This window comes from Canis lupus, chromosome 12 (genome assembly GCF_048164855.1).
Source record: "Canis lupus baileyi chromosome 12, mCanLup2.hap1, whole genome shotgun sequence".
NCBI classification, from domain to species: Eukaryota; Metazoa; Chordata; class Mammalia; order Carnivora; family Canidae; genus Canis; species Canis lupus.
The window spans coordinates 51,255,742-51,274,497 of NC_132849.1; the positions used below are offsets into that span (position 1 = coordinate 51,255,742).

The window sequence follows — 18,756 nt, forward strand, 5'->3', positions numbered from 1 at the left end:
GGCACAAAAATAGACACAGGTCAAGAGAACAGAATAGAGAGCCCAGAAATAAGTCCATGCTTATTGTCATTTAATATACCACAATGGAGGCAAAAATATACAATGGGGGAAAACACAGTTTTTTCAATAAATAGTTCTGGGAAAACTGGACAGCTACATGCAAAAGAATGAAACTGGACACATTCTTATACTATACCCCAAAATAAACTAAGACCTCAATGTAAAACCTGAAACCATAAAACTCATAGGAGAAAACATAGGCATTAATCTCTTTGACATTGGCCTTTAAAGCATTTTTCTAGATTGATCTCCTAAGGCAAGGGAAACAAAATTAAAAATAAACCATTGGGACTATACCAAAATTAAAAGCTTTTTCACAGCAAAGGAAATCATCAACAAAATGAGACAGCAATCTACTGAATGGAGGAGGATATTTGGAAATGATATAACTGATAAGGGATTAACATCCAAAATATATAAAGAACTTATACAACTTAAAACATACACACTCACAGACCCACAAATAATCTGATTAAAAATGGGCAAAGAATCTGAATAAATATTTTTCCTAAAAAGATCTACAGATGGCCAATAGACACATGAAAAGATGCTCAACATCACTAATCATCAAAGAAATGCAAATCAAGACCACAATTAGATATCACCTATGCCTGTCAGAATGAATAGTACCAAAAAGAAGAAATAACAAGCATTGGCAATGATGTGGAGATAAAGGAAGCCTTATTCACGCTATTGGTGGGAATGTAAATTTGTGCATCCACTGTGGAAAACAGTATGGAGGTTCCTCAAAAAGTAAAAAATAGAAATACCATACAATTCAGTAATTCCATTACTGGACATTTACCCAAAGAAACCCAAACCAATAATATGAAAAGATATATGCCCCAATGTTTATTGTGGCATTATTTATAATAGCCAAATTATGGAAGCAACCTAGGTGTCCATCACTAGGTAAATGGATAAAAAGGATGTGGCATACAAACACACACACACACACACACACACACACACACACTCACACACAGAGGAATATTGTTCAGCCATAAGAAAAAATAAGATCTTGCCATTTACAACAACATGGATGGACCTGAAGGGTATTACGCTAAGTGAAATAAGTCAGTCAGAGAAAGACAAACACCACATGATTTCACTTATATGTGGAATCTAAAGAACAAAAAAATAAATAAATAAACAAGTAAATAAATAGAAAAAGCAGAAACAGACCCATAAATACAGAAGACAAACTGGTAGGTGCCAGAGGGAAGGAGGTGAGGGACAGGTGAAAAAAAAGGAGTGCCTGGGAAATACAGGCTTCCAGTTATAGAATGAATAAGTCATGGGGATGAAAGACACAGCCTAGGGAATATGTTTAATGGTATTGTAACAGCATTGAATGATGATGATGGTGAGCATAGCATCATGTGTAGAGTTGTCAAACACTATGTTGTACATCTGAAACTAATATAACATTTTATGTCAACTGTACTTCAATTAAAAAATATATATAGTTGTTTTAAATTCCAGGTCTGATAATTACAAAATCCCTGCCATGTATGGCTCTGATGTTCACCCTGTCTCTTCAAATTGTAGTTTTGTGTTGGTTTGTTTTTGTTTTTGTTTTTGTATTTGGTGTGTCGTAATTTTTCCTTGGCAGCTAGACTTGACATAGTGGGTTAAAGAAACTACTGTAAATAGGCCTTTAGTGCTGTGGTGGGGGGATGAGAGGTGGGGAGGGGAGCATTCTGTAGTCCTGTGATTAGGTCTCTCAGTGAGCCTATGCATCCTAGGCTATACTCTTCACAAATGTTTTCCAGTTTTTTCTCCCTCCATCTCCTGCTCAAGGTGGAACAGGATGCCTAGACTGGGCTGAGTTGAGTGTTTCCCTTCCCCTAAGTGGGAGGGTAGAACAGACTGGAGTTGGGTATTCCACTTCCTCAGATCAGTTAGGCTCTGTTAATATACCAGCCAGGCAGAGTCTCATTAGCTAGTTTCTCTGAGGACAGGTTTTGTTTAGAAGAATAGAGTGCTCTGGACTAATCAGAAATGGTTCCCTTTCCTCTCTCCCTGCTGGAAGCCTGAGGGAAGTTTCCTCTGACATTTACTGTAGGAATTAGGTTTTGCTGTTAGAGATATATCTCATAATATGGTGGGAACCTCCTATATCCGGATCCCCCTAGAGATTTTAAATTTCAGAGTTGTTCACACTGAACTTTCTGTAATGCATCAATCATAATCCAGTTTTTCCTATCCCAGCCTTGGTTCTCTTCTGAATGTCTACTGTGGTAAATTTGACTTTCCAATCCTGGGGGCAGGAGTTTGCCCAGTGTCTTTCATTCTCTATGGATCCAAGAAGAGTTGTTGTTGATTATCCAGTTTGTTCAGCTTTGTATGTTTTTTTTTTATTTTTTTTAAAGATTTTATTTATTTATTCATAGAGACAGACAGAGAGAGAGAGGCAGAGACACAGGCAGAGGGAGAAGCAGGCATCATACAGAGAGCCTAACCTGGGACTCAATCCAGGGTCTCCAGGATCACGCCCTGGGCTGCAGGCGGGGCTAAACCGCTGCACCACCGGGGCTGCCCAAGCTTTGTATGTTGTTAGGATGACGTGGCAACTTCCAAACTCCTTGCATGTGGAACCTGAAACCAGAAGTCTAACTTTATTACTTTACCTGGCAAAAGAAACTACAGATGCAATTAAGCTCATTAATCAATTGGCCATAAAATAGGAGGATTATGTAAGTGGGCCTAACCTAATCAAATGAGCTCCTTAAACACAGAATTTTCTTCTGCTGGTGTCCTCAAAAGAGGCCTTTAGTGAGATTCAAAGCATGAAAGGGATTCAATAAAGGGAAATTCTCTGATGCTGAGAAGGTTGGGGGCCACATGAAAGGACTTCAGAATCCTAGAGAACTCTAGGAATTATCAGGAAGCCCTAAACCACAGCTAGCAAGAAGACAAACACAAGATGCTAAATTCTACCAATAGCTGAATGAGTGTGAAAGTGGAGAAAGCCCAGAGTTTCCAGATGAGTGCTCAGCCTGGTAAGACATCCTAATTTCAGTTTTGTGATACCCTGAGCTGAGAACCTACAGTGTGCTAGACTTCTGACCTACAGAGCTGTAAATTAATAGATGAATGTTGTCTTAAGTTCCTAAATCTTTCTACTTTGTTATGCAACAATAGAAGTGAATACAAGCATCAATAGCTGCTGATATCTCCAACAAGAAACCAGACAGTGTGTCTCCTGATGAAGAAGACAAAATCAAAATATGTAGAAAATAAGACATAAAGGAATCTCACAAAAAGCAGAGATCAAAAAAGGTCTGATTAAGCCTTTGGATTCAGAAATCAATTTGCAGGACAACAGAGGACAGAGGAACCTGTTGAATTGCACCATGTCTGTGCAATTGAAAAATTCAGAATTTGGAAGAGTATAAATGTCACATGATAAGCTATGGGAAAAGAAAGCATCGGAGGGAGACCGTGTAGACTAAAAGACACAGCTATATTTAAAAAAAAAAAATTTAAGAGAAAAAGACAAAACAAGAATATCTATAAATACATGTGTGAGAGTAGTAAACTAAAAAGTAATAAAAAAGGGATTAACCTAAAAATCAGATGAATACTTACTTTGTTTAGGGGGACAGGGGATGGAGTTGAGATTGGAACAGAAACAGGAAGGATTTCTGCAGTGGCTGGTAATGCTTTATTTCTTGACTATGATTTTGGAAAATCTTTATTGAAGTTACATGCAACGAATACTTGTTGGGTGAATTAATGAATGCATTAACCAAGTATAAAAACAGACTTTGTCTTCATTATTTTACCTGACAGCCTATAAAGTTGCTTAAAAATTCAAACAACACAATGCTCTTCATGGAGTAAAAGTTATGTCTGTGATATTTAATCAGGTGACTCCAAAAGTCATCTGAATCTAGAAAAAGAGACCACCTCACTATTCCCTTAGGAACAACTTTTCAGCTCCAGTCCCTACAAAATGGGTCAGAAGTACCGTCCTGCTCAACAAACTCATGTATTTATAGGGTCCATTCAGGAACTTAAATGAGTGACACTGTTGTCCAGGAACCCGTGATAAGACTTCAGTTTGGGGAAAAAAGGGAGTATAAGGAATTATGAAAAACTGGGTCACCAGGTTTCTCTAAAAGAGGGCAAAAACTGCTGTTTTATAGCCTTTCTTGGTGGGGCAGGGGGGAGTCAGGGCCAAGTGTTGCCCAAGTGTTTTTCAAGAGAGTTTAGAAACTTTAACATTTATGTGAAATTCCTTCCCCCTTTTTTGTGATTAAATAATTCAAATGTAGAACACTGTGTGGGCATGTGCTGTGCCAGCCAAACTAAACACTCTGAGGCCAGGTCCAGCCAGCAGTCTGCCAGTTTGCCACTTCTGGATGAGGATCAGAATGAGGACTTGCACATTTCTGCTGTGCCACCCTCTTGCTGTGACTCCAGCTGCTTCCACCATGCAGATCTATGCCCAACAGCTTGTATGCTGATTCTTGGGCTACAGAAGGTGCCTCCATGGGCCATCTTCCTGAATAGGACTTTGCAGCAACTGACCTGAAAGGTCATCAACTAGGGCAGCTCTTCTCCTCAAGCCAAATAGCTATTAAACATGTTGTGCTCTGAAGTAGACAGGAAAGGATCTACTGCATGAAGAAGGAAAAGTTCTCCTGGGGCAGAAATAAAGTCAGGTCAGTCTCTGTCCACAGGGGTAAAGACTGGGCAATTCCTTAAACTGCCTGAACCTCCCAGCCTAGATAATTAGGTAACATAGGTAGGAAATTCACCTACCTTCTGACTTGAAATAGGAAATCTGCATGCAGCTCAGGGGTGCTGTGATATAGTGATGAACAGAGCATATGCAGAAGCTGAACGTTGCCAAGGCTTGACTACCATTAGCACTGAGGCTTCATATTATTACACTGCTGTCTACTGAGGAACTCCATACATACAATTACACAGCTGGTACCATTCATCACTGTACCCTTGAGTGTGAAAAAGGAATTTGAAATTATAGTCTGAAATGGGCACAAAACTCCTACTGTAAAATAATATTATTATTTCCAGAAATCCCAAATTGTTATAATTTGGCTTTCATCCCAAAGGAAAAAAGAAAAAAAAACTAAGATTCTAGGGGTCTGAAATTTCTAGCTATATTCCAGATGTCTTACAAGAAAAAGCAACAAATACTGTACTTTGGATAGCAGGTCTTTTCAAAGATACTGCCTTTTCTGGAGATCCTTTAAAATAAACAAATTCATATAGTATGCAAAGCAGAACTTTGTTAGAAAATTCCACAAGCCCTGGAGTCCCAGAGGTAGATGTCATTGTGATTAAATTCCCCCACTAGGCTCTGTGGGCTTATGAAAAGGGTACCAGCCAGAAGTTCTGGGCATGTCTAAGTATTTATAACCCAAATGGAATGTTGGGTACCTTTCCACAGGTGAGTAAGGCTTGCTGGAGAATTGGAAATATATTTTGCATAGGGTTTATGAATACATATTCATCTTAACACTCTCCTTAAATACCAGGTATGTGTCACTCGAAGGTGCATATACCTGAGTGTACACCTATGTGCCTGCAAGGGCTGCAAAAAAAAAAAAAAAAAAAAAAAAAAAAGACTGAGGGTTGCTTCTGTATTTAAAGAGCTCACAATTTACTTACAGCTTCTTTCAGAGCCTCAGTTTCCTTTTCAGTAAATGAGGGGACTAGATTAATGATTTCTGAAGTTCCTTTCGGTAATTCTACAATGTGGTTTCCAAGGACCTGACAGATTCATTCACAATGGCATCAGTTTTGTCTTTTTCAGGTGAAATGTAGAACACAGAATACATGCAGACAGAGGAGGATTCCATAATTCTCAGGACAGGGCTTGCCTTGGTATATACAATGTGCCGCATTATAAACAAGGATATGACTTTCACCTTTGAATTCATTACCCAATGTCTGTGCCTAGAAGAGCAACTTCCATACACAATTATAGGTTTGTAATTGTTTAATAAGGTTCTAGCATGTATTAAATTTTGAAACTGAAAGCAATGTTTCTTTTCATAGGAAATCAAGTTGTCATTGCATGCTCCAAGATACCCATGACTACATGAAAGAGAGTGTGTAACAAGAAATAGAAAGAATAGAACACTGTGTAGCAAAAGAAATAATCAACAAAATGAAAAATAAGCCTACATATTGAGAGAATGTATTTGCAAATCACGTACCTGATAAGGAATTAATATCCAAAATACAGGGACACCTGGGTGACTCAGTGGTTAAACGTCTGCCTTCAGCCCAGGGCGTGATCCTGGAGCCCTGGGATCAAGTCCCACATCAGGCCCTCTGCATAGAGCCTGCTTCGCTCTCTGCCTATGTCTCTGCATCTCTCTCTCTCTCTCTCTCTCTCTCTGTGTCTCATGAATAAATAAATTTCAAAAATATTTTTAAAATATCCAAAATACATAAGAAACTCCTACAACTTAACAGTAACAACAACAAAAAATTTCAAAATGGGCAAAGGACCCAAATAGACACTTTTCCTAAGAAGACATACAAATAGCCAGTAGTTACTTGAAAAGATAACCAACATCACTAATCATCAGTAAAATGCAAATCAAAACCACAATGGATATTATCTCACACTATTAAGAGGCTATTATCAAGAAGAGAAGAGATGACAAATGCTGGCAAGGGTGTGGAGAAAAGAGAAACCTTGTACATGTTGGGAATGTAAATTATTACAGAATGTAAATTGGTACAGACAATATGGAAAACAGTATGGATGCTCCTCAAGAAACTAAGAAAAACACCATATGATCTAGCCATTTTTCTTCTGTATATATACTTAAAGGAAATGAGATCGATATCTTGAAGAGGCAGCTCCACATGTTTATTGCAAAATCATTCACAAGAGCCAAGATATGGAAACAACCTAGGTGTCCATCAATGGATGAAAAAAGAAATTGTGGCTCACATACACACTGGAACATTATTCAGCTTTATTAAAGGAGATTCTATCATTTGCAACAACGTGAGTGAACATGGAGGACAATCTGCTAAGTGAAATAAGCCAGACACAGACCAGAAAAACTGCATCATCCACATATATGTGGAATCTAAAAAGGTCAAATACACAGAAGCAGAAAGCAAAAGAGTGTTTCCAAGGGCAGGAGGTGGGAGAAAGAGGGAGATGTTGTTCAAAGGGTATGAAGCTGCAGTGATGTAGGATGCGTAAGTCTAGAGATCTAGTGTACAGCATGATGACTACAGGTAATAATACCATATTGAATACTGGAAGTTTGCTGAGAGAGTTGACTCTAGGTGCTCTCATCACACACACACACACACACACACACACACACTACGCTAACTGTATGAGAAGATATGTTCATTAGCATGACTGCAGCAATCATTTCACTATGTACATGTATATTAAACCATCATGTTGTACACCTTGAATATATACAATTTCTATTAAAAAGAAATAATTCGAAAAATTTGGATGCTAGAATCATCTTAAGGTGGAGAACTAGAAGATTATTGTAAATGAAATAACTATGCAAAGTATTTAGCATGGCTTGGGGATAAAATCTGAGCGAACTATGACTACAGCTAATATTAAAGCAAATGAAGCAATATCCAGCATACTAGACATGCTCAGAAAACGTTTCTCTCCCTTTACATGCCTTCCCGGTAAGTACAGTACCCTCCTCGCAGCCACAGACAACTCAATACTTCCTTATCTTCTTTGTATTGCACCCTATAAACCGTTCCACGATCCATAGGTTGTTCTGATTGTGCCAACCCTAGAATGTCTCTCCATAGTTTTACAGAAAGCACACCAAACCCGGGCACTGGCTTAGTAAGCTAGCAGAACTGCTTTCCAAAGGAGAAAAAGACCTCCCCTATCAACCAATCCTTACCCCCATTTGTTTCAAAGTCTTTAGTTGATTCACAATGTATGTTAAAGGATGAAACTGATCCCTTGGATACAAAGATAGTCACTGTCCCTGGCACGTCTCTTCTCGAATCCAGCTGCTCTTTAGGCTCCACATGCTATAGAATGCCAAAACACTGCTGCTGACACATCACACCTGCTTCCCAGGGCACATCTCACCCCACACCAGCCAGGCTACAGCCACGGGCCACATTTAATGATTCTACGGTGCTCAGATTAACTCTTTTGCTTGGCTGGCTTTTATGGATGTAGCAAAGTCCATTTGGTTTTGTTTTAATAACATCCCAATAAAAGAGCTAGGAAATTAGATGCTAGGAATGACATTTAAATCCTCCATTTCCCTTTATTGCAATAATAGCCTTCTTGATAATAAAGTAGATAAATTTTCTTAAATTATATGAAGTTTTTCCATTTGAAAGCAATTAAAAAATGCTTTCAGTTCTGAATTACAAAACTATTCACTTCAGATTTGAGGCTGACATTTTTATTGGTAATCTGAGTTATAACATGTTCAGCTCTATGCCCATTCATTGGCCCCTGATACTTCTGCCAACTTTTTATGGTTTTATGTGAAAGTACAGTATTTAAGCCTCCTTTAAATTCATGAGCTTCCCGTGCTTCTGAAAAAGGCTCTCTCAGTGTCTTAACGCACACCAGGGCTGATGTTTATTTAAAAACATCTGTTCCATCCTTTGTGGTATAACATACCAAAGTAGCCTGACATTTTAAATACTTTTTTCTTTACACTTTGTGTCAAACAATGAGAGAACGTAACTACTATCATGATGAAAAACTGTTCAGAGCAATTACAAGATGATACAGTAAGTGGACTAAATGGTACCCAAAGTAATCAAAAGAAAACACTAGGATTAGCCCGAATGCTGCAAAAGGCCACTTTTAGGGAGATCGTTATTTCCCCAAATATCTCCATGATTAGGCTTTACATCTTAGTGCTTCCTAATTGATAATAAAAATAGTCCCTTATTATCTTATTTTTTAAAGTAAGAACGAGAGTTGTTTTTGTTGTTTTTGACAAATGGGGAAGAAACCAGCTATATGTCTGATTGCTATTTCACCTGACAGCCTCAACTGACCAGAATTTCTTCTATTGCTACTGACCACTGACTCACCTTAAACCATTTTTCATGGCCATTCTTATCAATGTCCAGGGCAGAAATGAATTAAAAATGTAAGGAAATGCGGCTTTAACATTATTTTGCACATGAATCACTTAACTTTCATAATAATGCCCCACAGTCCCTGCTCAGTCTACTGTAATGATAAAATGGCTATTTCTACAAAAACAGGTGCTTCTAATATTTGCAAGGACAATTTTTATCAATCTAAATATACCCTCAACATTCCTCCAACACATACATAACTTTTTTACACTATAGATTGGGCAAAAGTAAAGCTTGGTTTAGCCTCTATTGATGATAGCATTACAAATCCCTTAAATCAGCGGAATACCATATGACTGAAGGCACCTGAACATTCTTTTGGGCATGATATCTGAAGCAAAGGAGACATTGAAAGAAGATGAAAGTTAAACACAGCCACATTTCCTGAGGAACAATTTGATACAGTATACGCAAAGTAGAAGAAAACATAGTTCTGTTTATTAGCAAGGAATGGAGGGGGAGACTGATTTCTCACTGTTGTCGAAAATCTATCCTGTTGTCACAAAAACACAGTGCTAGGAGGAAGTCTTAGAATATTCCAGCAGAAAGGGGCACTGTCCTCCCCTGGCCAGTTTGGCAAGGAACAAGGCTTCCTGCTCAGCCTTGTTCAGGAAGACTCCATGCTAGTTCTCCTTGTGAACTTCTTACCTCCCTCCTTTATTCTGTACACCCTCAATCTGCTACCCCATGGGTTAGGAATCATGGGTTGACACAACTGCTCACAAACAAATTTCCTAAAAGAAGCCAGAAATAGAGGACCTTAGGGTATGTAGAAATTAGACTAACAGGGAAATGTTATTTGTGACCTTTTAATATTGTGGCTCACTGTGGTACATAAATCTCCTTTTCTGATCATACTAACCTACCTTGTGAACACACAGGCCTTTGATTGCCTCTTTATTAGCTTAGCAAATGGAGTGATGGGTGAGCTTCTGTCATGGTGCTGACTCTGTTACAAAGTGTAAAGGGAATTCCCATCCACCCATGGACCAAGAGGCGCCCAAATGCCAAAATACATCTGTTTTATTGGACATTCAACAGGAATGTTTTATCAAAAAGCACAATTATAAATCTCTACTTGCTGCCACACTCTCCTGAACTCTTCCAATCACCATATAACATAAAAAAGCATCCCCCATATTAAAATTTTAAAAAATTGAGGGCAACTGGGTGGTTTAGTTGGTTAAGTGTCCAACTTTTGATTTTGGTTCAGGTCATGATCTCAGAGTCCTGAGATTGAGCCCCATGTCGAGCCCACTGCTTAGCAGGGAATCTGCTTGAAGATTTCTCTCTCTCTCCTCTACCTCTCCTCATGGCTTGCTAGCTCACTCTCTCTGTCTCTCTCAAATAAATAAATATTTAAAATCTTTATTAAAAATAATAAAATAAATAAATTTAAAAAGAACCAAAACACACCCCTTGCCCTATGCCCCCTTCCAGCTATTGCCATATTTCTGTACGTCTCTTTATAGTAAAACCTTTGGGAAAAAAATAATTGTAATCTGTGTCTCCATTTCTTCCTCTCCAATTTTTCCTTGAGTCAATCCAGTCAGGCTGCTTTTGCTACAATCAACCAAAACAGCTAGCTTTAATGTCACAAAAAAATAAAAATAAAAAATAATGTCACAAAAAACTCCTTACTTGCTCACTGGCTGAGTGTTTTTTTTTTTTTTTCAGTCTCCATTGTTTGTCCATCCCCATATCCCCAATTTCTAAATATCAAAGCATCTGAAAGTTTCGTCTTAAGACCTCATCTCTTTACATCTACTCTCTTATTAGGTAGTTTGGTCCAGACACATAGGATTCAATTCTATCTATGTGTGGATGATTTCCAAGGTGTATCTCCACTAAAGACTTCTCCACTGAACTGCAGACCCACTGCTTCCACAATACCCTCAATGGATGTCCAATAGAAATATCAAGCTTAACCTGTCCATTCCATACAGCCCAGTTCCTCCTGAAGTCTTCACTATCTTAGTGAATGGCAATTTCATTCTCCAAGGTATTCCAGCTCACTGCACCCCTACCCCTCATAAAATTCAAGTCATTCTGACTCCTCCCTTTCTTTGATCCCTTATGTCCAATCTGTCAGAAAATTATTTTATTTTATTTTATTTTATTTTATTTTATTTTATTTCTTGCATCTAATTACTTTTAACTACTCTAATACCAGCTACTATCATCATGCACTCAGGTTACTGCCAAAAACTCCTAGCAGAATTCCTTGCTTTCACCCTTGATTCCAAACACTACAAAGTGGCAAAAGAGATTCAAAGATATATTTAAATTTTATCTTTTAAATTATCATATAGTAAAACTGATTTTTTAGTGTACATTATCATGACCCTGATACATGTATGATCAAAACCCTCCAATGGCTTCTTTAAGTCCTTGCTGCAGCCTTAAAAAATATCCATGCAATCTGAGCACCAACCATTTCTCTCAACTTCTTGCTCTGCTTCACACACTGCATGCCTTGCTGCTTCTTAGACTCAATAATCACTCTTATCTTTGCCTCTCTTCTGCCAAAAGTGTTCATCTCCCAAATATATGCATAGCTTAATACTTCACTTCCTCCAGGTCATCCATTTTATTGGACATTCAACAGAAATGTTCAGATGTAAAATGGCATCTTATCAGAAACATTTTCTCTGACTATCCTTTCTAAAAAAGAACTCCCAACTCTCTATGCCCCATATTGTAATTTTCTTCTCTCTGCAGCACTTATCCCACTCTCTGACCTAGTATTTCTATTACTTGTTTATTTGTTTTGATGCATATTATCCATCTCCCCTTACTATTATACAATTTAATGAGGTAGAACATTTATTATTCACTACTATATTCCATTGTCTAAAATTATATGATTCATGTAATACTACCCAAATATATGTGGAATCATTGAATCAACACATCAAAGAACACTAGATCCAAAAAGGACCATAGAGAATATCAAATTAAGTTGAGTTTATCATACATTCCTTACCCAGAAGAAAAAGTCAGAGATTCTATAAGCCACTAGAGATGCAATAACTTACAAGTCTTTTGCAGTATCTTTCACTTGGTGAAGTTAAAAATAAGGTAGATTTTTTCAATTTATGAACTTTGGAAGACATGTAAGTAAGGATGATGGAACAGAAAATTCTACAAACTAAAGGAAACCTTAACTGATTATCATTGTCTATGTCATGCACATATACACATTTATGACAATCTTGGAGAAGAGGGCAGCCCAGATGTCTCAGCAGTTTAGCACCGCCTTCAGTCCAGGGCATGATCCTGGAGACCCAGGATCGAGTCCCATGTCAGGCTCCCTGCATGGAGCCTGCTTCTCCCTCTGCCTGTGTCTCTTCCTCTCTCTCTCACTCTCTCTCTCTCTCTCTCTCTCTCTCTCCCCCTCTGTGTGTGTGTGTTTCTCATGAATAAATAAATAAAACCTTTAAAAAAAATCTTGGAGAAGAAATAAAAGCTGGGCAAGCTTTTATGGGGAAGCTACAACCACATATGATAACAATAAGAGAAAAGGAGGAAGGTGCAGGGAACAGTAGTCTATTTATATATGCTTCGTTGATTAACCCACTGGATGAGAAATCAGGTTTCCAGGAAAATAAACAAAATTTACCATGCATGGTGGACAATCATTTTCCTGTGTAGAGAATCTATGATAAGTATTTATTTTAGAGAAATCAATTTTCTTTAGACAAGATGTGTGGTCCAGATTCTTTTCTAAGCGGCAGTAAATACCACCTCCAATCACAATCCTATGAAAGACTCCATTCATGCCAACATAAGCCGTAGGAAAACAGGATCAAATGGGACAATGTGCATTTTGGTGAGAACATTAAGTCTTATATAAACAGATGTATGTACATAAACACAGCCAATTTCCACCCCACTTCTTTCAATTTCCATAAGAATTCTCTTCTGAATTAATATCATACTTCTAATACTGATATTGCAAAATGAGAAAATACACCATAGTACCTTTCATAACTGGTACCAATAAAGCTCCCATATTAAGTGAACTAAAATGTAACTGTGCCAAGAGCAGATTTTCGAAGGGCAACAGTTTTGAGGCCTAGCAGAAACACTGAGATAGTTTTTCAAATGTCCACCTACTTTTTTATTACCCTTAGTTTTGGATTCAACAGTCTTCAATTCAAATCATGAATCTGGAAACCACCAGCAGTGTGACCTTGAGCAATATTCTTAGCTCTTAGAACTTCATTTCCTTTCTTCAAAAACTGAGCACTTCCTACTGCCCCCATAAAAAACAAGGTCATTGTGAGACTGAAATAAGATAATGTTGGTAAAATGGCTAGCACAGTGCTTAGTATATAGTAGATTACCTCTTCTATGAAACCTGCACCGCAATTCAGTATCAGTCTTGTCAAATCAGCCCCACTGAAAATAGAAAGTATAATGTATTCTTTGCTCTCCAATGAAGAAATGAAAAATTTTAGTATGTGTTTGTTGAGTACTCAGATCCATAAACTTGATCCCACTTGATTTTAATTTTGTTCTAAAATGTTATGAATTCGATCCCTGCCACCTGATCTTCTCACACTGAAGAGTCACTTCAGCTAGTCCCTTGCAAAGAAAAGAGCTGACCAATTTTACAATCCAAAGAATTTCTATTGTAATTTGTGGAGAGAATTGAAAAGGAGCACAATCAAGTCTTTAACTAGAGCCATCTACTAATCTACCAGTTCACCTTGCCAACTTCATTCTGTATCACTTACTCCTCTTACAAATTCTCATTTTCAACAATCAACTTAAATCCCACCATAAACCACCTCTTCTCCATCCTTGTCCTCCTTATACCAACAGGGATCCCTGTCCAACTCCCTTCATCTCTCATAGAGAAACATAAAACTGTCCATATATTTTTCCAATATTCATTTCTTACAATGCCCCACAGAGAAGACCATATAAAGGGCAAATCAATTCCTATGGAATACAGTTTCTAGCCCCAAGAAATGTATATTTGAATATTAAAATAATATGCATTTCTGTCTCGGAGTGCCTGCGTGGCTCAGTCAGTCAAGGGTCCAACTCTTGATTTCAGATCAGGGTCATGATCTCAGGGTTGTGAGAGGGGGCTCTGCTTGAGATGAATCTGCTTGAGATTCTCTCTTCCTCTCCCTCTGCACTTTCCACTTCTCTCTCTCTAAATGAATATATGGATAAAACACACACACACACACACACACACACACACACATTTCTGTCTTCATCTACTTGCCTCATCCAAGAGTGGTGACATCAAGAGATATCATATATCCAATTCTTCTAAGAAAATAAAATGTGATTGATAAATAAAAGTGTCCTAATATTAAGAACTGTGTATAATTCATATTATTTTCATAAAATTAATGTTATAGAAAAAGACAAACTGGAATAAATGGACAAGTCTATATATTGTTGGTATTTCCTTTTATACAGTTACCCAATTAGAATAAAAATATGTGCACATTTTGGCTTTTAAATAAATGACAAATTAACTGCAAATCTTTGCATTCAAGAACAAGACAGAACTTTCCTATGGAAGCTTTTGCCTTGAAGTTGGAACAGTAGTGAATTTCAGACAAATCAGCTTCTTTTTTTTTAAATCACATTTCTGCTTAATAGAAAGCAAGAACATGAAATTTTGACTTTTTATAGCCCAGAAAAATCATAAACTAGAAATATTTGTTAGATGGGTTTTGCAAATGTGAACAAAACAAAAAAAAAGGCACCTATTAAAAAATGAGCACCTCTTTGTATGCTTTTAACCAATGTAACATCATACCATCTTACTAATTATTTCCATAATGGGAAAGCACATAGAAATGCTACCATTTGTCATCTTTAAAACACTTTAGAATTTATAAGAGACTTTCACAACTTACTAGTTCTTTTAAAAGTCTTTATAGCAAGCATAATGAAAGTCATCTTGATTTGGATGACCCACAAGACAAAAGAGGATAGATTATGCTTTGTTCCCAGATGTGTCCTACACAGAGCTTTCCCATGGTCATTTTAAAGCCCTGATATATCTTAGGAAGAAAACAATACTGTAAAAATGAGGTCAGAACAAAATGGTCATTCTTTATAACAGTTATGTCTGAAGATAATTTTTTAAGAGTTAAGTAAAAACGAGTAAAACTAAATCACTCATCCAGATGGAAGAGGCACGTGAACCACACTTTTAAATTATGGTAACATTTATTTTTTATCCTAAGCTTAAGTCAATAGGTGATATGTTTCCAGGCCTTTAAAAAGATATAAATCAGACTCATAAGGGTGTCCAAGATAATTTGACCTCAGCACACAGAGAAAGAAAATTAGCTCAAGTGGACAGCACATTCGATTTCTGCCCTCAGATAGGCACGGTGCAGTACTCTGTGGGAATTGCATGGGTGTTAGTGAGAGAAGAATTGGCCTGGAATAATTAGGGAAATTTTTAAAAACTTTAGTAAAATGTTTCATTAGATGGTTGGTTTCTACCAACAACTACAGCTGCCCCCCAAAACCTTTACTCCACTCTATTTTTATTTTGCTGAACGGACAGGTGTCAAATAGAATATCTTTCATGGTCTACTAAAAGTGTTCTTATTTTTTCTAGTAATTTGGCTCATCCAAGAGTAAATATTATCAGAAGTAAGCAGTTAGTAAATTGAATATTGATTATTTACCGAGAAAAAAATATCTTCTATTTTTTAAAATTTTTGCACATAAAGATTTGACTATTAACTAGATACTTGAGTGATTTATTTACTTTGGTAACAGTCCAGGCAAAAATATTTAAATTATACTCTTGGAAGTAAAAATTATCTAATCATTCACAAGCTGTTATAATAAAACATTTATCATGAGTCATTAATCCATTAGGACTTATTTTCCGTCCCATCCTTTCACTAGCACCTTACTTTGAACATAGTCAAGTTTGGCTGCAATATTCCCTTTTATCATATATCATAGTTACAGGATGGGATGCACCAAAGCTGGATTCCAAAAACCCTGCACTCTGCTTGAACTTGGCACACAGAAACTCAACTAGTGATTCTAGGGCTGAAATTCATCCAGGCTCAAGGCCTGATATCATGCTTGGATCATGGGGTACAAAAAGTTTAGGGTTAGGGGACTGCAGGGAAAAATATCTAGGTGCAACATTCTCTCACAGAGGTTTCAAAGAAGGTTTTAAATTCATAGGATACTATTCTTATGGCTGGCAGAGCTAATTTCTGCATATTCTTCTTCTTTTTTTTTTTTTAAGATTTATTTATTCATGAGAGACACAGAGAGAGAGAGGCAGAGACACAGGCAGAGGGAGCAGCAGGCTCCATGCAGGGAGCCCGACGTGGGACTCGATCCCAGGACTCCAGGATCACGCCCTGGGCTGAAGGCAGACGCTCATCCGCTGAGCCACCCAGGGATCCCATATTCTTCTTTTATTCACAACCCCACAGCTTTAACATAATCCCATCTCCAACCCTTCAACCTTCCTCTCTGCTCTGTTTTGGCCTGGTAGCCTTCCTTTGACATCCTACTTCACTCCAAGTGAAGCCCCTTGAATGTTTCTCAGACACAAATAACACATGTTTGTAGATTCTTGTTAAATAGCAAACAATGTTTACTCAGAAATCACTAATAATGAAAAATGTGACATAAATAGACAGCTGTAGCAAATCTGACTTCTGGTAACCCAAGAAGGATAGTAGAGGAAATTAGCCCCTTCTCTGCATTCAATTATGGAAGTTATTACTGCTCTGTTTGTCTCACAGGACTGTTATAAAACTTAAGGAAGCTAGCATTTAAGAAAATATTCTGTAAACTATGTAACAGCAAGCATACCTGCAATCATCATGATAATCTCTGATTATGATCTTAAGCTACAATATTTTTGGCACCATACTTGGATCCATGCTGGAACCTGGAGAAATAAATGGTGATTGGAGCAAATAGGTTAGATAGAATCTTAATGTATATCATAGTGATTTTACAGATGAGGATTCTAAAGTTCAAAGAGATCACCAACTTGACCAAAGCCATGCAGCCACAAAGTTGCAAGGGCTGACAGTAAGGCTGTAATCTGCTTGTACAAGAGTCATTCTTTCTCCTGTTCTACACCAGTGGGATACACTATCTCTTGAGCTCAAATTCTCAAATAGGTTAATGGATCAGCCTCCAGGGGGTGTGCTAACAGAGAAGAAACCAAGTAGAATGAGTTCCTGCAGAAGTACAGAGGAGAAAAAAATAAAATAAAATAACCAAGTGCTTTTTCCATATGGAGGATGAGGATTTGAGGAAATGTCATATATAATAATTGGAACAAGCTAGGATGTGCCACAGATTATCATTTTTCCTTGTTTCTTTTCAATTTTGAAGATGCACTTTAATTTTTTTTTAAATATGTTTGCTGTTTCCCTAAACTGGGACACAGCTCACATTGACTGTCAAAAGCAATTTGTCAACAACTGGACAGAGAGGTAATCGTGAGGTTGTTGTCATTGCATACTCATCTGTGAACATGACTCACACACAGAGTATCTGTAAATCAACAGTCACCTTTGGTTAATAATTTTCATTGGTAACATCACATAGTTTTGTGTTTTTTTTTTAAAGATGGGTAACCTGATGCAAGACTCAATCCCAGGACCCTAGGAACACAACCTGAGCCAAAGGCAGATGCTCATCCATTGAGTCACCCAGATGCCCCCATCACACACAGTTGTTTTTCATTTTTTGGCTTTTTAAAATATTTTATTTATTTATTCATGAGAGACACAGAGAGAAAGGCAGCTGCAGAGGCAAGGGAGACGTTGGCTCCTTGCAGTGAGTCCAATGCAGGATTCAATCTCAGGATCCCAGGATCATAACTTGAGCCAAAGGAAGATGCTCAACCACTGAGCCACCCAAGCATCTCCATACACAGTTTTAAACTCAGATTTATAACATCCATTGTTGCTTAAAAATCTTTCAAGATTGTCCTATAACAGCTACACTGAAAATAAGTTTTTTATATAAGCAGATTGCTTGTCACATGTCAGGCAATTCAAATAATGTCAATAAAAGTTGCAAATTTCTCAAAATTAACAAAGATTTTAAGCTCAAAAGGCAGCAGTGATACAGCAGCAATCAGGGCCCAAGCCATGATAATGTAGAGATAAACAAACCGACTATCAATATCTTCTATATCCTCTTAGACACAAGGTACTGTCTTTCAAGCATTAGAATTTGTCAGAAAGATTCTGGCTTCTCTCAAAAGAAGTTTTGAACTTCCAGTGAGAGGTAATTCAATTAAGGGAGGGAAAAAAAGGAACTCTGGTCTTCTTTGACAAACCTCAAATTATACTGTCAGTCCTAAAGGTGCAATGTCAAGATAACAAGCCTGAGTGAGGAAAGGTAGAGTGTCACCATGATGTTCTCTGTAATCCCTAATGGCCAAAATTGATTCATAAAAAATACTACAGACTCTGTATTTGCAGGATTAGCTTCAAATATTAATGTTGAACCTAAATAGAAAAGTAATATGCACCATAAGGATTAATGTATTCTAGTGGTAGTCGGTTAAAATTAATTAAAATAGCACACTTAAGCTGT

General features: G+C 37.4%; 1 long non-coding RNA gene across 5 annotated transcripts in view; it reads right to left on the reverse strand.

Moving 5' to 3' along the window:
- The window catches only part of LOC140600737 (uncharacterized), a 137,051-nt gene that overhangs the window by 77,277 nt on the left and 41,018 nt on the right, over window positions 1-18,756 (reverse strand). Inside the window, exon 3 of one of the 5 annotated variants that reach the window (XR_012003901.1) lies at window positions 17,008-17,086. The exons of the other annotated variants lie outside the window; for them this stretch is intronic. This is a non-coding gene — a long non-coding RNA (uncharacterized lncRNA). The remainder of the gene's footprint in view (window positions 1-17,007; window positions 17,087-18,756) is intronic. 5 annotated transcript variants of the gene reach the window in all.